The sequence below is a fragment of the Bison bison genome, unplaced genomic scaffold (genome assembly GCF_000754665.1).
Source record: "Bison bison bison isolate TAMUID 2011002044 unplaced genomic scaffold, Bison_UMD1.0 scf7180017864466, whole genome shotgun sequence".
NCBI lineage: Eukaryota > Metazoa > Chordata > Mammalia > Artiodactyla > Bovidae > Bison > Bison bison.
The window spans coordinates 12,910,333-12,931,705 of NW_011495027.1; the positions used below are offsets into that span (position 1 = coordinate 12,910,333).

Consider the following 21,373-nt stretch of genomic DNA (forward strand, 5'->3'; position numbering starts at 1 on the left):
TTGAGAAACCTATATGCAGGTCAGGAAGCAACAGTTAGAACTGGACATGGAACAACAGACTGGTTCCAAATAGGAAAAGGAGTACGTCAAGGCTGTATATTGTCACCATGCTTATTTAACTTCTATGCAGAGTACATCATGAGAAACGCTGGGCTGGAAGAAGCACAAGCTGGAATCAAGATTGCCGGGAGAAATATCAATAACCTCAGATATGCAGATGACACCACCCTTATGGCAGAAAGTGAAGAGGAACTAAAAAGCCTCTTGATGAAAGTGAAAGAGGAGAGTGGAAAAGTTGGCTTAAAACTCAACATTTAGAAAACTAAGATCATGGCACCTGGCTCCATCACTTCATGGGAAATAGATGGGGAAACAGTGGAAACAGTGTCAGACTTTATGTTTTGGGGCTCCAAAATCACTGCAGATGGTGATTACAGCCATGCAATTAAAAGACACTTACTCCTTGGAAGGAAAGTTATGACCAACCTAGGTAGCATATTCAAAAGTAGAGACATTACTTTGCCAACAAAGGTCTGTCTAGTCAAGGCTATGGTTTTTCCAGTGGTCATGTATGGATGTGAGAGTTGGACTGTGAAGAAAGCTGAGTGCCAAAGAATTGATGCTTTTGAACTGTGGTGTTGGAGAAGACTCTTGAGACTTCTGGTCTCCAGAAGACTCTGGTCTCCAGAGACTGCAAGGAGATCCAACCAGTCCATTCTAAAGAAGATCAGTCCTGGGTGTTCATTGATAGGACTGATGTTGAAGCTGAAACTCCAATACTTTGGCCATCTCACGCGAAGAGTTGACTCATTGGAAAAGACCTGGATGCTAGGAGGGATTGGGGGCAGGAGGAGAAGGGGACGACAGAGGATGAGATGGTTGGATGGCATCACGGACTTGATGCACATGAATTTGGGTGGGTTCCAGGAGTTGGTGAGGGACAGGGAGGCCTGGCGTGCTGCAATTCATGGAGTTGCAAAGAGTCGGCCATGACTGAGCGACTGAACTGACTGACTAAGGTCTATAAATGTCCAACAGTAAGAGATCAGTTAAATATATTATGATATATCCATTGAATGGGATAGTCTGAGCAATTACAAAATAATATGTACTATTTTAATTCTTCTTGCTGTTTAAAAAATCCTAAAGTATATGTAAGCATGCATGGAAAAGTATCTGGAAGGATAGTCAACAAACTGATCTAAAAGTTATAAACATATACATGAGCCAGTGATTGGTAATGTCTATTGAATTTTTAACATTTTTTTACAAATTTATGAAAATATAATATTTTGGCACAATAAAACAAAAAATTACAAATTTAAGAAGAATAGATCCATGTTTTTCCCCTTCCTCTGTTTTGGATCTGTTTCTGTTAATTTTTTTAAATCACTTATTCTTTGCAAAGTAGCACTAAAACAATAGTGTACAAAGAGGTTTGCAAGATATAAGTCACAGAAGAAAAGGGGACAAGAGAAAAGTACACAGAAGATGAGAGATCTCAGTAAAATGTGGAAAGCACAAGTTGGATGGAATAGAGATGCAGTCATCCCTTGATATCTTTCCAGGACCTCCCTTGGATATCAAAATCGTCAAATGCTCGAGTTCCTTACATAAAATGCTGATGTACAGTCTGCCTTTCCTGGGTCTGGGTTCTATATCCACAGAAATTACAGGCCAACTATATCTGACTTGGCAAATTGGGAGAGAGCCCCTTCATGGATCACAGCCTTGTCGTGGCGAAGGGGCTTGCATAACTCAACGAACCCATGAGCCATGCCGTGCAGGGCCACCCAAAGAGGATCATAGTGAAGAATTATGACAGAACTGGAGGAGGAAAAGGCAAACCACTCCAGTACTGCTGCCTCAAGAACCCCATGAACAGTATGAAGAGACAAAAAGATACGACACTGGAAGGTGGGCCTCCTAGGTTGGAAGGTGTCCAGTATGCTACTGGGGAAGAACGGAGGGCAGTTGTTAATAGCTCCAGTAAGAATAAAATGGCTGGGCCAAAGCTGAATCGATGCTCAGTTGTGGATGTGTCTGGTGGTGAAAGTGAAGTCCAGTGCTGTAAAGAACAATATTACCTAGGAACCTGGAATGTTCGATACATGAATCAAGATAAATTGGGCCTGGTCAAGCAGGAGATGGCAAAATAGAACATTGACATCTAAGGAATGAGTGAACTAAATTGGACAGGAATGGATGAATTTAAATCAGATGACTATTATATCTACTACTGTGGGCAAGAATCCCTTAGAAGAAATGGAATAGCCCTCATAGTCACCAAAAGTCTGAAATGAAGTACTTGGGTGCAGTCTCAAAAATGACAGAATGATCTCAGTTTGTTTTCAGGTCAAACCATTCAGTATCACAGTAATCCAGGCCTATGCCCCAAACACTAATGCCAAAGAAACTGAAGTTGACTGGTTCTATATAGACCTACAAGACCTTCTAGAATGAACACCAAAAAAGATACCTTTTTCATCCTAGGGGACTGAAATGCAAAAGAAGGAAGTCAACAGATACCTGGTATAATAGGCAAATTTGGCCCTGAAGTAGAAAATGAACCAGGGCAAAAGTACACACTGGTCATAGCAAACACCCTCTTCCAACAACACTAGAGATGACTCTATGCATCAACATCACCACATGGTAAATACCGAAATCAAATTGATTATATTCTTTGTAGCCAAAGATAGAGACGTGCTATACAATCAGCAAAAACAAGACCTGGAACTGACTGTGTTTCAGATCATGAGCTCCTTATTGCAAAATTCAGGCTTAAATTGAAGAAAGTAGGAAAAAGTACTAGGCCATTCAGGTATGACCTAAATCATATCCCTTACGATTTTATAGTGGAAATGACAAATAGATTCAAGGGATTAGATCTGATAGAGTGCCTGAAGAACTATGGACGGAGGTTTGTAACACTGTATAGGAAGTAGTGACCAAAATTATCTCCAAGGGGAAAAAAAATGCAAGAAAGCAAAGTGGTTGTCTGAGAAGGCTTTAAAATAGCTGAGGAAAGAAGAGAAGCAAAACACAAGGGAGCAAGGGAAAGATGTACCCATCTGAATGCAGAGTTCCAAAGAATAGCAAGGAGAGATAAGAAGGCCTTCTTAAATGAACAATGCAAAGAAATAGAGGAAAATAATAAGATGGGAAAGACTAGCCATCTCTTGAAGAAAATTGGAGATATCAAGGGAACATTTCATACAAGGATGGGCATGATAAATGACAGAAAGAGCAAGGACCTAATAGAAGCAGAAGAGATTGAGATGGCAAGAATACAGAGAAGAACTATACCAAAAAGGTCTTAATGACCTGGATAACCACAAGGGATGGTTACTCATCTAGAGCCAGACATCCTGGAATGTGAAATCAAGTGGGCCTTAGGAAGCATTGCTACAAACAAAGCTAATGGGGTGATGTAATTTCAGCTGAGCTATTTCAGATCCTAAAAGATGATGCTGTTAAAGTGCTGCACTCAATATACCAGCAAATTTGGGAAACTCAGCAGTGGCCACAGGACTGGACAAGGTCAGTTTTCATTCCAATCCCAAATAAGAGCAATGCAAAAGAATGTTAAAAATGTTGTAGAGTTGTACTCATTTCATATGCTGGTAAAGTTATGCTCAAAATCCTTTGGGCTAGGCTTCAGCAGTATGTGAACTGAGAACTTCCAGATGTACAAGCTAGGTTTAGGAGGACAGAGGAACCAAAGATCAAATTGCTAACATCCATTGGATCATAAAGTGAGGGAATTCCAGAAAAACATCTGCTTCATTGACTATGCTAAAGCTTTTGACTGCGTGGATCAGAACAAACTGTGGAAAAATCTTAAAGAGATAGAAATACCAGACCATATTACTCTGAGAAGCCTGTATGCGGGTCAGGAAGCAACAGTTATAACCAGACGGAAAAACCGATTGGTTCAAAATTGGGAAAAGAGTACAACAAGGCTGATTTGCCTATTTAACTTCTATGTGGAGTACATCATCTGAAAGGCTTGGTTGGATGAGTCATAAGCTGGAATCCAGTTTGCTGGGAGAAATATCAACAACCTCAGATATGCAGATGATACCATGCTAATGGTAGAAAGTGAAAAAGAACTAAAGAACCTCTTGATAAGGGTGGGAAAGGAGAGTGAAAAAGCTGGCTTAAAACTCAACATTCAAAAACAAGGTCATGGCATCCAGTCCCTCACTTCATGGCAAATAGAAGGGGAAAAGTGGAAGCAGTGACAGATATTATTTTCTTGGGCTCTAAAATCACTGCAGACAGTGACTGCACCCTTGAAATTAAAAGACACTTGCTCCTTTCAAGGAGAGCTGTGACAAACCTATACAGCATATTAAGAAGCAGAGACATCACTTTGCCGACAAAGGTCCATATAGTCAAAGCTATGGTTTTTCTAGTAGTCACTTATGGATGTGAGAGTTGGACCATAAAGAAGGCTGAACACTAAAGAATTGATGCTTTCAAATTGTGGTGCTGGGAGAAAACTCTTAAAAGTCCCTTGGATTGCAAGGAGATCAAACCAATCAACCTAAAGGAAATGAACCCTGAATATTCATTGGAAGGACTGATGCTGTAGCTCCAGTACTTTGGCCACCTGATGCAAAGAGCTAACTCACTGGAAAAGACCCTGGTGCTGGAAAAGACTGAGGGTAAAAGGAGAAGAAGGCAACAGAAGATGAGATTGTTAAATAGTGTCACCAACTCAATGGATATGAATTTGAGCAAACTCCTGGAGATAGTGGAGGACAGGGGAGTTTGTCATACACAGTCCATGGGGTTCAAAGAGTCAGACACGACTGAGTGACTGAACAACAACAAAAACAGTCAACAGTCTGCCCTCCCTACACCTGGGTTGTACATCCACAGAAATGGCAGACCAACTGTAATTGACTTGGAAAAATGGAAGAGGGGTTAACCTAAGTGCTTAGCATTTGGAGGTACAGTGTAACACAGAGGGCAAGGGTGAGGTAAAAACCTGAAAAAGGGAGGTTGCTGAAAGTTGTTAACAAAGCTCTTGGACCAGTAAGTCCATACTTCACACAGCTAGCCTGCATTCTACCACTGTACCACTACCAACACAATCCTTCTGTGAAATGGGAATATATATATATATATATAGAGAGAGAGAGAGAGAGAGTTTTTTGTTTTTTTGGATGGAGAGTTCCCATAATGAAAGAGCTAATCAGAGAATGGGAAAGAAAAATATGTTTGAACTAGAAACTTTAGAAGGTTGGAAGATAAAGTTAAGTAATTCTCCTCATCCAGAATTTCTCAATCTTGGCATGACTAACATGTGGGCTGGAAATTCTTTGTTGTGGGAGGCTCTCCTGTGCATTCTAACATGGTTAGCAGCCTCCCTGGCCTATACTTACTAGATGCCAGTGCATGCCCCTTACCCTGTGGTGACCAACAAATATATCACCAGACATTGCCAAATGGCTGGGGTGAGGTGGGGAGAACCAACTCTCCCTCTTCCCAATTTAGAACCCCTGTCTTAGACAGTAGAAAAGAAAGATGAACAGATGATCAATAAAATAAAAGGACAAAAATTTAGAGAATAATATTAAAGTCCCATTATATGGAAAACTCAGCAGTGGCCACAGGACTGAACAAGGTCAGTTTTCATTCCAATCCCAAAGAAGGGCAATGGCAAAATATGGTCAAACTACTGCACAATTGCACTCATTTCCCATGGAAGCAAAGTAATGCTCAAAATTCTCCAAGCCAGGCTCCCAACAGTATGTGAACTGAGAACTTCTAGATGTTCAATCTGGATTTAGAAAAGGCAGAGGAACCAGAGATCAAATTGCCAACATCTGTTGGATCATAGAAAAAGCAAGGGAATTCCAGAAAAAATATCTGCTTCCTTGACTACACTAACACCTTTGACTGTGTGGATCACAACAAACTGTGGAAAATTCTTCAAGAGATGGGAATATCAGACCACTGAACCTGCCTCTTGACAAACCTGTATGCAGGTCAAAAAGCAACAGTTAGAACCAGACATGGAACAATGGACTTGTTCCAAATTGGGAAAGGGGTACGTCAAGGCTGTATATTGTCACCCTGCTTATTTAGCTTACATGAAGAGTACATCATACGAGATGCCAGGCTGGATGAAGCACAAGCTGGAATCAAGATTGCTGGGAGAAATATCAGTAACCTCAGATATGCAGATGATACCATCCTTATGGCAGAAAGTGAAGAGGAACTAAAGAGCCTCTTAATGAAAGTGAAAGAGGAGAGTGAAAAAGTTGGCTTAAAACTCAACATTCAAAAAACGAATCTGGTCCCATCACTTAATGGCAAATAGATGGGGAAACAGTGACAGACTTTAATAAAGAAAGCTGAGTGCCGAAGAACTGATGCTTTTGAACTGTGGTGTTGGAGAAGACTCTCTAGAGTCCCTTGGACTGCAAGGAGATCAAACCAGTCAGTCCTAAAGGAAATCAATCCTGAATATTAATTAGAAGGACTGATGCTGAAGCTGAAGCTCCAGTACTTTGGCTATCTGATATAAAGAGCCAACTCATTAGAAAAGACTGTGATGCTGGGAAAGATTGAAGGCAGGAGGAGAAGGGGATGACAGAGGATGAGATGGTTGGATGGCATCACCAACTCGATGGACCTGAGTTTGAGGAAGCTCCAGGAGTTGGTGAAGGACAGGGAAGCCTGGTGTGCTGCAGTCCATGGTGTCACAAAGAGTCAGACACGACTGAGTGACTGAATAACAAGTTGAAGTCCCAATATCCTACTAACAATAATTCACAAAGGGAGAACAGAGAAAATGGGAGGGAGGAAATTAGCAAAGAAATAATGAAAGGAAAAAAATACAGATAAAGTCAAAAGAACCCTTGAGTATCTAGCACAATCAATGAAAATAGAAACATTCTAAGGCACACCACTGTGAACTTTCAGACTGCTAGAGACAATGGGAAGATTCTAGAAGGAAAAATAGGTCAGATACAGAGAAATGGGAACTTGAAAGGTATTAGATATTTCAACGGCAATGCTGGAGTTAAAAGACAATGGAACGATTCTCTTAAAAAGCAAAGGGAAAATGATCTGCAACTTATCCAAATGATCAGTCAAGGATGAGAATAGAAAAGAGACATTTTCAAACAGTCAAGCCCTCTAAAAATTTACCTTCCATGCACCCCTTCTGAGTAAGTGACTGGAGTCTGTGCTTTAGCAATGTAAGAGAATAAACAACAAGTCATGTATTTGGGCATTAGAAGATAATGTTGATGGCATTTGATAAATGTGTAGAAGCACATGGGTAAAATTCAGGTTAGATTAGATACATTTTTTAAATGTGAAAAAACAAAGCATTTAACTCCAGAAAAAGCAAGAGGTTTTCAAGAAAGCATTATCCTGGTACCTTACTTGATTCAGCAACACCCTGTATTGACCAGTATATTTTCAAGATGATATAAACCTTAATTACTGACTCGAATGAGAGTTGTGATGTGTCTATGTTAGAAGGAAAGTTGGGGACAAAGTGAGTGGTGGTGTGGATAGGAGCTAAAAATCCTCAAATATATGACAAGAAGTCAATAACTAAAGTCTAAAACTGAAAATCAAGAAACCTGGGTATAGGTTTATCATTTAGGAAATGTAGAACACCTAGCAGGTTGTGTGGAAATGGGGTGAAGCGAGGTGTTCTAAGGGGGTGAAGCTAGGTGGTGGAGAAGCTGGTTAGGGGACTGATAGAACTCTTGGGTATTTTTTGTTTAAAGCCTTTAAGAACCACTTGAATTTTCACTTAAATGTATTACTTTCATTAAAAACAAAAATTCAAACAAAGTAAGACATATATATATATAATGGGAAGAAAATTTCATAAAATAAGAGAAACAAAAAGAATACAAGACAGAATCTCATCCACCCAGAGATAACCACTCTTAATATCCTGAAATAGTTTCTTCTTGAAAAATTCTGAAAAAGAAATGAAAGTACAAAAAACCTTACACAAAAGTCTTAATACACTAAAACTACCAATTAAGAGAAAACCTGTAGGTGGGAATAGTCATTACTGACTAACTCAACTTTTCTGATCAAAATGTTTGGTGCCATTTTGGTTTTATCTTCACTAACAGAGCAGAATGGAGAATTGAGGAAGTCTCCCCCAAAGTACTTTTGCTTTAATTATCTTGTTATTTCAGGAAGAAACAGCCTTTGGTCTCAGTTTTCCAAACAGTTGGCTCTAATTAGAAGTTTAGGAATTTTTGGAAACAGAAATTTATCAGGAAAATTTATCTGAAAAGAATTTCAGTATTATTTATTTTTCTTTTTTTTTTTCAGTGTGGATGGATAATTTCATTTCTCGGAACTGTTTCTTGGAACTGTTTCAGTGAACAAAAATATAAAATGTGCAATCCAGCTTTGCAACCTCATATTCAAAATGCAGAAAAACTTCAGGGTGGTAAAGACAGAATTTGGGGGAACTGTCCTTGAAAAAATAGTATTGGTTAAAAAAAAAGTTAAGAATAGCAATTAAAGATCTAAATGTAAATAGTGAAATGGATATTTTTGAAGAAATTAAGCTGCATTAAAACTTTGAGGAAAACTAGTTAATGTATTCTTCTACCTCCTGAAGGTCATTGAGTTTTAATTAGTTTAAAAGCTTAAAAATTCAACTAGTATTTACTGAATTCCTTTCATATCTCAGGCCTTGTCGTTGATGTATTCACTTACATGCTCTCTATAAACAATCCTGCAGATTTGATGATGCATCAGTAGAGGCTTAACATGAAGGAGTATGGGGGGACTAGAGGATACTGGATTTCTGCAGGTTTAGATGGCGTTGGCTCCTGCTATGGTGTTAGAGAATATGCATATCAAAGATAATCATGGTGTGTTTATCAGGAAAGGGCAGAGCAACTGTCATGTCACTGAAGACAAGCACAGGACAGAGTCTGGAGGAGTAGTGTTAATGCAGATTCCTGAGATGATAGGTGTCCTCTGTACTGGCAGGGCTGATCGCACAGGTGTGCACAACCATCCTGCCTGTGGATAGTTATGAAATACCCGTGTGCGTATGGGGCAAAAAAAGTCGTCAAGGGCTGTGCACATTGTGAAACAACTGTGACGGGACACGTTGTAGTCAAAGGGCATTGGTGCGCGGGTGTGTCCCTAGAGCCTTAGAGAGAAAAGGTGAAATGTGTACTGGGGGCCTGCAAGATCTTCCCTGTTTGACTGCAGGGCAGGTTTCTGTCTTTTCTATGTCAGTCTGCAGTCCATTTAGCTAGACACTTCAGAGGTGTCTATGAATTATTATCCCGATTATACTAAAAGATGAAGAAATTGCGCCTCAGTGAGGCTCTTTCTAAAAAAATGTATTTGTGATTTTTTTTGATGTGCAAATTATAACAACCAGAATGTATTTATTATTGTTTTATTCAAAACAATTTTATCGTGTTGATCCAGGACACTTGGAAGTTTCTGAGGCCATATTTAGCAAATCAGAAGAGCTACTGTTTATTGGCAAACTTCTCAGCTAGCTCCCCCTAGAATTCCAAATCCTACTTCCCTGCCCTGACAGCAGAGGGACTCCGCATGGAGGAGGTGTTTTTCTTGGATTCCAGAGGAGGCGGCTTCCAAAGCACTGGCCTTTTCCACAAACGCCCCCTACCCAGTTTGGAACGCACCTGCAGCCCCAAACGGAAACGGCGAGGAACGCGACGTGGCAGGAAAATCAACAATTGCCCTTTCACCTCCTTTCTGATCGTCAAACCATGGGCTTCATTCACGCAGAATCTGGACAACTAAAGCAGAACATAAATTTATAATCTGAAAACAATGTTGGTTAAGTGGTGAGCCCAGGTACTGACCGCTGCGAGAACGGACTCAGACCGTAGCCCCACTTGCTAGTTCTGTTACTTGCTTCGGAAAGACGCGGAACCGAACACTGTTTCAAGCGAGGTGTGCTCTTGCAGAATCCCATCGCAGCCCGCCTCGCGTGCTCCCGTTTTTGAGCTCTTTCCGGGACCCAAGTTCCATCACCCAAAGGTCGGCCCCACCGCCCGCCTCGGGGCCCCGCCCTCTTTGGCCGGGGGTCGGAGCCGCGGGGAGCCGTAGCCGTAGCCCGAGCGCCGCGGCCCCTTTAAGGAGACGCTCTGCGGTAACTCGAGCCCGCAGTCCGGGCGGCCGCGGCGGCAGCAGTAGCCTCCGCTGCTGTTCCAGCGGCCCGGAGCCCAAGGCTCCCCTGGCTCCCGCCGAGCATCTCGCGGGACGGCTCTGGCCGGCGCCAGCCCTCGGGCCGGGCCGGATGACCAGGCTCCTGTAACCACCCGCCGCCCACTCCCGGCCCGGCTCACTGCCGCCCGCGCGCGAGTCGCCCCGGGACCCGGCACAGGTGACGCGGTTTGGAGAGGGTTCGGAAGGAGGGCGGGCTCGCTTTGCCCAGCGGCTCTCCGCGTCGCGGAGCGCAGCCCGCGGGAGGGGCTCCGCGGCTTCCCGCCCCCGGCCTAGTGAGGCCGAGGGCTCAGGCGCCCGGAGGCTGGGTGGGAGTCCCCCCGCAGGAGGCGGCCGGGGGTTCCAGGGAGGGCTCCAGCAGGTGTGTGCGACCGGCGCAGCATCATCCCGGCGCGGCGGGCCGCTCTGGGCACAGATGGTGTCCCCGGGCCCGCGGCCCCCGCGTCGCCTGGACGCCCCGCGTTCCAGTCGCGTTTCCCGGGCGGTGTGATTTGGGCTGCTTGGGGCTGCCTGGCGGTGCCTTGGGGTCTCAGCTCAAAGGGGCAGGTGTTTGGGCATCCATGGAAAGCTTTCTTGTTAGAGGCCAGTACACGAGATCAGGTGCATCAAGTAGCTAAGTCTCCCCGGACTCTCACCTCCCCGCTACTAAATAAAACAAGAAGCTTTCATTTACCCTTGCAGTTCTCAAGTGGGTCCCATTTTTAGTCAGCGAGTGCTGAAGAGTCTAGTGGGAGAGGGACTGGGGTCAAAGTCAGAGGGAGAAATTGGTTTCTATTTCCAGTCTACCATTATATCCCGGAGCAAGTTTATTAAACTAAGTGCCTCCGTTTACCCAGCTATGAAATGGGACCCGAAATGCTAGCATTTTCCTGTGGCCCTTCGTGAAGGCACTTTAAGTTGTCTATGTTCATGAAAGGGTCGCTGTTGATGGCCAGTGTTTTCTTAGTTGTACACATTCTAAGTGTGAATGTAGTACACATTTTTATACGAAATTATAAAATTATCCTTAAAGAGTGATCTTTGATAATGTTAAATGAATCTGATTCCAGTTTGGGGACAAGTTGGAAGAGTCTGTGAGGATGTTATGAGTCGGTATGTGAAGTAGGGGGGAAAAAAAACCCGTCACTTTAATAAAATCTTCACCCAGTCATAAATGGAGCTGAGAAAAATGGATCTTAGATTGTGTGTTTTAAGTGAGATACTGCTGTGTGAGCCCAGCAGGGTATAGTTTGGAATGCAGCCTCATCTTTATGTAGCCAGTTAAGATAATATATTACAGAATCCCAGTCCCTTTTTAACTGAGCTGTGTGAAGTAGAGAATTTTCTCCTTGTTTATCTGTCCTTAAATTGGTGAAACTGTATTAGAAAAGCAGACTCTTGCAACACTAGAAAATTTGCAAGATTCCTTTGAGGAAGCATGGATTTTAGTTTACTTGCATCCTCCCTCCTGTGCTGTAAGGTGATCCTGAGGTTAGTATATTTTGAGCCTGCTTTATTTCTCCCTACCCCTGCAACTCCTTTTTGCCACATTACCTCCCTCCAGAGTTTGAATCCTTATTGTGTGATCTTGCACACCTAAGGGCAGATGCTGCAAACCATGCTGCTCAGTCAGTAGTGATTTTTTACACTGTTTAACTTTCTGTTCTTGTTCCTTTCACCCTTAGCCTTCTTTATCTTGCTGGAAAGAAAAATGACTCTTCGCAACTCAAGCTGTATGCTTAGCAGTCCCTAGGAATGGCAGGGATCAAGGGGCTGAAACTTTATAGTAAGTTCCTAAAAAGCAAGTCTTCCACGTAGACCCTAGAATGTGGATTCAAGAGTTTGGCCTGTCTTTTCTTTGATTTTCTAAAATCTCCATCCGAGAGAGATTCATTTGATGAGCAAGATAAACAGAGGCCTCGGGCAGGGAGCCATCAGAAATCTAATTCAGGACTAGATTGATTCAGAGCTTCTTCAGCTAGGAGTAGGGGAGGAGGAAGGGACGATTTGGGAGGGGCTGGAGGGCCCACCCTCCCCAAAACCAGGTGACCAGAGAGATGGTAAGGGAGCTCTGGATTCCTGACTGAGAAATGGGAAAAGGGCCGGGTCACGGAGAGGGGGTTGTGGGGCAGCAAGGAGAATTCTGGAATGTGCCCTAGATGTGACTTACCCTTTCTCCCTTTCGCTTTGCGAGTGTTTCTTGCCCTTCCAAGCCTAGCACAGCTGTCCTGCAGTTCTCAGACCTGTTCACCCCCTCCCTTGGTGCTCAAACTGACGTCCCACATGTATGATCCTCCCTCAAAGCTGGCCTTGCATGTGGGAAAGGAAACCGAGCAGTTTGCTTCACAAGAAACCTTCAGACCTCAGTGTCTCTGTGCACCCTTCTTCTCAAACGAATGTCCCACATCCTACAGATGAAGGACTCATCTGGCTTTGTTATCTCTTGGAAGGCTATAAAGTGGGATACCTAGTTTGGTTGAGAAAAGTAAACTGGATGATCTACAGGAGGATTACAGAGAATGAGTTTTTCTGTCGAGGAAGATAATGCGTGAATTGTCTCTGTGAGAACTGTGGGCACTTGGACAAGAGAGGGCAGGCCCAGGGTGGCGTTGTGCTGGACAGCTTGTGCCCTCGCCCTTGAGAGAGGAAAGGAGGCCCACGCTCCCACGGTCACCTGGTGATGCTTTCTCTCCTTCCATTTGCTTTGTGAGAGGAAGAAGATAGCAACATGGAGGTGGGCTAGCCATCTGTTCTCAAGGATGGGAGACAGACTTTAATTCAACAGGAGGAGTGAGCTGTAGTCACCTGGCATTGGTATCAGGCACTGTATGTGTTACACCAGGGAACACATTACATCAGGAAAGCGAGGTTACTTTTGTAAGAAAATCTAAGGTTATTTCAAGAGTGACTTTGGTGATGTTTTTTTCCTCATTGGAGATGAAAGGTAGCATACAAAGAAATGGAGTCCTGCTGCTCTGGGTTTGTTATTCATAGTGAAACAGTTGGAGATATTGCTAGCAGATCCCAGACCTGAAAAGAGGGCCTAGAATACCAAAGGTGTGTGTGAACATTGGTCTGATCAAGGAGAAGGCAGTCCCTGGCTGGATGAGAAGGAGCTTGTGAGTCACTGTAAAAGGCCAAGGTTTGTGCAAACAGCCGATGAAGAAGACAGCTGGCAGTCTGTTCAGAGCTTGGGGCCGGCATGGAGAAAGCAGTCGCAGCGGGCCCAGCAGCAAGGGGGGTGGGGTCTGACTAGATGGACAAAGGCTTGTTTCAGGCATTTTTGGATTACAACACAGTACAAAATGAGCAGTACAATTTTCACATTGACTTAGGACATGAGTAAGTATATGTGTATGTGAAACAGGTTTCATGAAGCAATATGTACCCTTACTGAGCATTGCTTCTATTTTCGTTTCTATTTCTACTCTATTTCTGTTTCTATTCTGTGTCCTGAAAAACTCATCAACTATTATTGGATCACAGTCCACTATTTGGAAACCATTTGTCTAATGGATGGAAGAACAGGATTTCCCAGGTGCCACTAGTGGTAAAGAATCTGCCTGCCAGTGCAGGAGATGCAAGAGACACAGGTTTGATCCTTGGGCTGGGAAGATCCCATGGAATAGGAAATGGCAACCCTCTCCAGTATTCTTGCCTGGAAAATTCCATGGAGTCAGTCAGGCACAACTGAGCAACTGAGCACACGTTTCTGTTTCTATTCTGTGTTCTGAAAAACTCATTAACTATTAATGGATCACAGTCCACTATTTGGAAACCATTTGTCTAATGGATGGAAAAGCAGGTTGCAGTGGAGTGGGCAGGGCATTGGGCTTGGAGATACTAGAGAGGGTAGGGATGTATAGACGTGGTTGGGAGATCTCTGGACCAGGAGGATACAGGGGGAGTATGGGAGCTCATCTCTATCTGATAGACACCAGACTCATGTTAATGGAGGGCAGCTGGATGGGAAGGTGCAAAAGTAGAACTTCATACCAGTTCTGTCTGCTTCAAAGCAAAACAACTGGTTCTAAGGGAAAAGGAAGTGTGGAAGGAGTAAACTAAGATTTGAAAGTAGTGTCTTTAGATCAGTATGTTTCTCTCCTTAGGTTAAATAAGAAGGCAAATGGACTCAGAACAAGTTGGCTGATGGACTAGGTCACTTTCATCAGCTGGATAGGGAGCAAAGGGCCTCGCAGTGTGTAGTGGGTGGGTGGTTAGGCAGCTTTGGGAAGTTCTTACAGAAGCAGTGGATAGATGTGTTGTTTCAAAACCCCATTTGCTGATCAAACTCCTTAGGAAGTGGCTGCTTGCCTCACAGCAAGTTGGAGAAGTATTCTCATTGCATTTTATAAAAGGGTTAGATTATAAGACTTCCTTTGACATCTATTTCAAGATCTACAATCAAACTGGGATCATTTTCACAGTCTTTGGGATTGCCAAAAAAGCTTTTGGCGAAATAGGTGAGCCAGCACCTTGGAGCTATTTCCACTAGCTCTGCCCTGGTGTTTAATCAAGGGCAGAAGTGATCTGCATGCCTTGGATTTCCTTTTTATAATAATTAACATTTGACTCCAACACCTAACGCCCTCACCAGTGGACAAATACAAAGCCAGGAGGAAGACGTACATAGGTATCAGAGATCAGCCGAGTCGCTTGCTTACTGCTTGCTTTTATCATCTACACTCTGGCCTAGTTGAATCCTTGCTTTCACCCGTCTCTGCCTTGTTTGATTTTCTTACCTTGTTGTTTAGTTGCTAAGTCATGTTTGATTTTTTTGCGACCCCATGGACTGTAGCCCACCAGGCTCCTCTGTCTGTGGGATTTCCCAGGCAAGAATACTGGTGTAGAGTGGGTTGCCATTTCCTTCTCCAGGGGATTCTTCGTGACCCAAGGATCAAACCCATTGATCTCCTGCATTGGCCAGCGGATTCTCTACCACTGAACCACCAGGGACGACCCTTTCCTCCCTTAGTTGATGTTTTCAGTGTCTGACTTCAGCTCTTCTCAACTTTCTGCTATCTGTCTAATGCTTTCAACCTTGGTTTCTCTGACATCATCTGTGAGGTACAGACATATAGTCTCTACCTGACTGTTCCCATGGAGCCCAGGCTTGGAGTTCACATTGGATCCAGGCCTGGGCTATGTTAGTGTTCACTGTGACCTGCCATGGTCACTTTAGAAGTAACTGGTACATCGGTAGATTTATGCTTGTGGGACTTTGATTTAACTTTAAAATTTGGGGGACATAGAGAAACTATCTTCGTCAAGTTAATTTATTTAAAAGCCTTTCTCCAAATAGGCTTTTAAAAAACCTTTAAAAAGTACAGTTTGAAGGTATAGAAGACCTCTTGTTTGGCAGGTATTTATTTAGTGGAAGAGGAGGAAGAAGGAATTTTCATTTGATAAAAAATTTAGAACAAATTAAAAACCCCTCTTTACAAAGTGTTTCATTTTTAGGGACATATTTCCCCATACTCATGTTACTCAGTTAACATGGTTTTCCCTAATACATGTGAAAATATTGAACCAATTATGAATTTAAGTGCTCTATAATTTGTTACATGCTATTTTGTTGTTGTTGTTTAGTGGCCAAGTCATGTCTGACTCTTTCGACCCCATGGACTGTAGCCCACCAGGTTCCTCTGTCCATGGGATTTCGCAGGGAAGAATACTGGAGTGGATTGTCACTTCCTTCTCTAGGGGATCTTCCCGACACAGGGATCGAACCCAGTCTCCTGCATTGGCAGTTGGATTCTTTACCACTGAGCCACCAGGAAACCCCACATGCTGTTTAAAGGACTTATAAATTCTACAGCTATGTTCTGATGGAGAAAGATTTCTTGCCTTTTTGTATTTTGACAACCTGTATGGGTGTTACTGAACAGATCAATTTCTTATATACTTTGTGCAGAAATCCAGGGCAAGATAAAGTCTACAGGGAGGAAGGCCCCCGTTGCAGGAAGGGGAGGCCTGGCTGCTTGCAGCAAAGGGAGTGTTTTGGGAGTATCCCAGTTTGGTATCTCGCAACAAACTCTTAAGACATTAGGCATTTTGAGAATTTGAGAGTGCATTGTAGCCTCAAGTCTCTAAATGTTTTATTCAGTGTTTTTAATTTTTAAATCACAAGAGTGATACTTGCACATTATTAAAAAATTACAATCAGCGTTCCAGAGAATGAAAGTTCATTTCTTCCCCCCTCCCCCAGCTCTTATCCCACCCGCATTTTGCCTCCAGCCTCAGCCAGTTATCAGTTTGCAGGGTGTAGCTCTTCAGGCCTTCTTTCTGTACAAATACCAGAATGTGCCCAGCTATGTATTTTATGAAAATGTATCATTTCGCAACAGCTTACCATTCCTTTACACTTTGTAGTATGCGACGGACCTTCTTTTTAACCCTCCTGTTCATATCAGGGTCTGTATAACTTGGAATAGTGTCTTGTGCGTGTGTGTTTAACCATGTCCCTATCATTGGACCTTGAGGTTGCTTCTGATAACTAATGCTAAAGTAAACTGTTATATGTGCATCCCTTCACACTCATGTGAATTTGTTCTGAGGATAAAGGATAAAATCATAAGTATATTGCTTGTTTCATAATTCAGGTAACATAATGCTATCAAAATGTACATATTCTGCTATTTAATTCCCCAAATATTTATTGAACAGTAAAAGCACAACACTAGACACCATAGGGATTTTAAAGTGGGGCAACGCTCAGCACTTACTTACAAGAGCTCGCTCTCTCTAGAGTCGGGGGATTAGGCATACACACTGATTATTATGTCTTTAATTATATCCCACCCTGTTCCAAAAATGACTAGGGAAGGCTTACAAAGATGCACACAATACGACAAGATAAAGTGAACTTAGGATAAGTAAGAAAAATAAGTGAAAGGAAAATAAGATGGAGGTATGAATGAGGCTGGCAAATGTACTTTGAAGTGCTGTTCTATTCTTCCTGAAAGTTCTGGCCATCAGATTTCCAGCAACCAAAGAGAAGAGGCCAACAATCCAGAATAAGCTCTAAGGTGTCCAGAAGAGAAACCAGATTGGAGAAGCCCATCTATTCCTAATTCGAGGAGGTGAAAGAAATTTCTCCTTTGGATTTGCATTAAGAAAATGCTGCACTTGCAGCGGCCAGCCTACTCAACCGCATTCCTGGTATCTTACAATAAAACCTAGCGCCCTTGCTTTATGATGTCTTTCATATCATGTTCCTCCGTTCTGGCCAGGGCTGTTATGCTTTAGCACTGCCAGTGAAAAGTCATTAGGGTGAGGTGTAAGTTCATGGGTTTAATCCAGAAATAGCTTTAAGAGGATACATGTCCAATGAAAACAGCCATCCGATATTGTTCTTGGACAGTTTTTTTTTTTTTTTCCTGCAAAGTAGTAGAGGATATATAATCTTAGTGGAAGTTCTAAATGTAGTGGAATTTTAGTAGAACTCACTTACCCAAGAATACTAGGCTTGCAAGTTACAAAGCAAGAAGTGAGATGTTTTCGATGACACGGATGTATTTGAACCATGACAAAGATGGAAGAAAAAGTTTTTCTTTAAAACAAAAAAGAGCAAAACTCTGCACTTGGTCCATGCAGGAAGGATGGTAATTTGCTCACTGATCAGCTCCACAAATTAGAAAGGGCAGAGCTACAGTTCCAAGAATCCTTGAGAGCATCACCAAGCTTAGCATTGTTAATAGGTTGCAGAATGAATGTTTCTGGCAGTAGAGAACTACAAGCTGGGGTCGCTTGATCCTATTTTGTAAAGCTGGGGAAAGTTCAACTTTCCTGAACCACCTGGATCTGAGCTTCCATAACCTCAATCACTTAAGCCTGGTCTCATGAACAGTGACCCAGAACAGTTCTTTGTTACCAAGTCTATGGGCCAAGCTTAGGTATTTTATAGGACTTACTTCTGTATTTAAACATGAGGTTTGTAATAAATGTTAAACTTGAATTCACCTGAAGCCACATCAGATTTGTTTTGCACATCATCAACTCTCTGATCTGTGAAATGGTTCAAAGAAACACATCAATGCATTTAGATTTTTTGACTACCTGAGAGTGTCAGATCAGATACTGAGTCAGATAAGTACCATGTTTATTGGAAAAAAGTGCAATTGGGAGCAATTTGAGGCAACAGCAGTGTTATGGCAGGAAGTAAGAAGAGAAACCACTCTCAAAGTACCGTGGGTAGGGATTAAGTGGCTCTTAGGTAACAGGACAAAGGTCCACTTAGAGAATTTAGTAATTCCTTGGTTGTCTTCTCATTGAAGCCACCAAATTCCCTAATCAGGTCATAGGTGTAGACAAACCTCAGGGTCCCTAGGTTAAGGGAAGGGGGAAATGATCACGTTGCTTAAGATACAGAATATCCTATCCCCTGTGTGCCTTGGTGCCGTCAGAGAGATAGTTGTAAACATTTCCAGTTAGGAAAGAGTGGTAGTAATAAATGATATCCTTTATTGAGAGGTGTTTTGATCTATTGCTAAATAGCTAGCCACTCCCAAACCTAAGACAGTTTCTTTCTTCTGATTCTGGTTGGTGGTTGAGCAGTTACTCTGTTGGTTATAGGTTCATTAGTGTGTCTGCATTCAGCTGAAGGGCCAGTTGGGCTGGAAGGTCCAGAGTGGACCTACCAGCATGGCTGGTAGTTGGTATTGCATATTGGCTGTCAGCTGGGCAGCCTCAGTTCTCCACATGACCTCTAATCCTCCAGTAGGCCAGACAGGTTTCTTTACACGGCAGTCTCTGGGCAACTCTCCAGGACAGTGAAAGGCAGATGCTACAAGGTCTTTGGCGGCTTCCCTAGACTCTGGAACCCTCTCCTCTACTGTATCTGTCATCAGGTGCCAAGGCCAACTCACATTCACAGGGGACAGAGACAAGGACAATATACCTGTGAATGATGGGATGGTAATGCCACATTACAAAGGAATTTATGATCATTAAATGACTTGCTGCAAGTGGCTGCGTGTGCCAAGCACTGTGGGAGGCATGTTTAACTCATTTCATTTCTGCCACATAACTGTCTTGCACCTTTGGCACTCTTATCCCCATTTTATAGATCTTGCAGGTCATAGTCTTCTTGCCCAAGACCACTTGATGAATATCAGGATTAGGATTTGATTCTAGCTCTCTCTCAGTTCAGTTCAGTCACTCAGTCGTGTCTGACTCTTTGTGACCCCATGGACTGCAGCATGCTGGGCTTCCTTGTCCATCACCAACTCCAGGAGCTTGCCCAAACTCATATCCATCGAGTCAGTTATGCCATCCAACCATCTCATCTTCTGTCATCCCCTTCTATTCCTGCCTTCAATCTTTCCCAGCATCAGGATCTTTTCAAATGAGTCAGCTCTTTGCATCAGGTGGCCAAAGTATTGGAGTTTCAGCTTCAGCATCAGTTCTTCCAATGAATATTCAGGACTGATTTCCTTTAGGATTGACTGGTTGGATCTCCTTGCTGTCCAGGGGACTATCAAGAGTCTTCTCCAACACCACAGTTCAAAAGCATCAATTCTTTGGTGCTCAGCCTTCACTGTGGTCCAAATCTCACATCCATACATGACTACTGGAAAAACCATAGCTTTGACTAGATGGACCTTTGTTGGCAAAGTAATGTCTCTGCTTTTTAATATGCTGTCTAGGTTGCTCATAGCTTTCCTTCCAAGGAGCAAGCATCTTTTAATTTTGTGGCTTCAGTCAACATCTGCAGTGATTTTGGAGCCCAAGAAAATAAAGTCTGTCACTGTTTCCATTGTCTCCCTATCTATTTGCCTTCAAGTGATGGGACTGGATGCCATGATCTTAGTTTTCTGAATGTTGAGTTTTAAGCCAACTTTTTCAGTCTCCTCTTTCACTTTCATCAAGAGGCTCTTCAGTTCCTCTTCACTGTCTGCCAGAAGGGTGGCATCATCTACGTATCTGAGGTTATTGATATTTCTTCCAGCAGTCTTGTACTTCATCCAACCCAGCATTTTGCATGATGTAATCTGCACAGAAGTTAAATAAGCAGGGTGACAATATATAGCCTTGATGTACTTCTTTCCCAATTTGGAACCAGTGTGTTGTTGCATGTCCAGTTCTTGCTGTTGCTTCTTAACCTGTATACAGATTTCTTAGGAGGCAGGTGGGGTGATCCGGTATTCCCATCTCTTTAATTTGGCTCGAGAACTCAACAGGTGGGAGAAATTTGCCCAGTTGTTCTTCAACATCTCAAACCGATTTAATACAATCTCCTTTTTTCCTGTGGAGAGCAGGCAAGAGAAAAATAGAAGACAAACAGGCAGGCAGGCAAAGCCCTGCCACAGTCCCTTTCTTGCATCTTGAGCCCTTCCTCGGGGGTAATCAGGTGGATAATTTGGAGGTGAGAAGGCTCTCCCTGTCTCCTTAGATTCTGAAGTTCTAGGTTGCTTGGCAGGTGTCCCAGTGATTTCTTTTCTTTCCTTCTTTCTTCTTTTTTTTAAAAGAACAAAACACAGTTGGAAAACTTGCTCTGTCCAGCTTTTCCTGGATTTCCTAGTGTTGGCAGGAAGCCAGTAGTTGTCCCAAGCCAAGAGGTTCCTGCTGTGATCCCTCCAGGAAAGAAAGAGTGGAAATCTGAAAATGAGCACATCAGAAGCCAGGAGAGATGGGATGCAGAACCGCCTCTTCTCCCAGAGTCCCCCAGGTTATGTGGGCCCACCTGGTCCCTGCTTCACCTACAGGGCCTCTCATTCACACAGACCCCATCTAAGGCTCAGGGAGTGCATTGTGTTTGAAATGTTGAGTTCCTTAAAGATGGGTCCTCAAATTCCAACCCCTTACTTTTTGCTTGCATCAGATGCTATATTAGTGTGATCTTCTAATTGTTTCTGTCTTCTGGCTTAAGGCATTCTGGTTTATCCAAAATCTAGTGGCTGTGGTTGGAACTTATAAGTTTAAAAGGCAGACTTCTTTATGAAAGTTTTTGAGTGGAGTAAGATGCTAGGAAGCAACATTTATAAAATAATTGTGCCATCTATGCACTGAGCCTTAAGACCCTGGAAAATATACTCTTGAATTGCCCAAGGAAAGTATTCTTCAGTGGGTTGGGAGCTGGAAAAGAAGGCCTTTTTTGTATTACAGCCTCACTTCTTGTTAGGCATTATAAAAACAAATCCCAAGCCAGGAGTCAATGTAAAATGAAATAAAA

At 42.9% G+C, this 21,373-nt stretch overlaps 1 protein-coding gene across 7 annotated transcripts in view; it reads left to right on the forward strand.

Moving 5' to 3' along the window:
* The window catches only part of LOC105003354 (transmembrane protein 56-like), a 120,181-nt gene that overhangs the window by 39,459 nt on the left and 59,349 nt on the right, over positions 1-21,373 (forward strand). Inside the window, exons 1-2 of one of the 7 annotated variants that reach the window (XM_010860491.1) lie at positions 10,077-10,381; positions 11,886-11,986. The exons of 3 other annotated variants lie outside the window; for them this stretch is intronic. The gene's annotated coding sequence lies outside the window, so the exon portion shown is untranslated. Of the gene's footprint in view, positions 1-9,660; positions 9,850-9,909; positions 10,036-10,076; positions 10,382-11,885; positions 11,987-21,373 lie in introns of those variants that run through there. 3 more of the 7 variants (XM_010860494.1, XM_010860492.1, XM_010860490.1) reach the window with 3 other exon arrangements.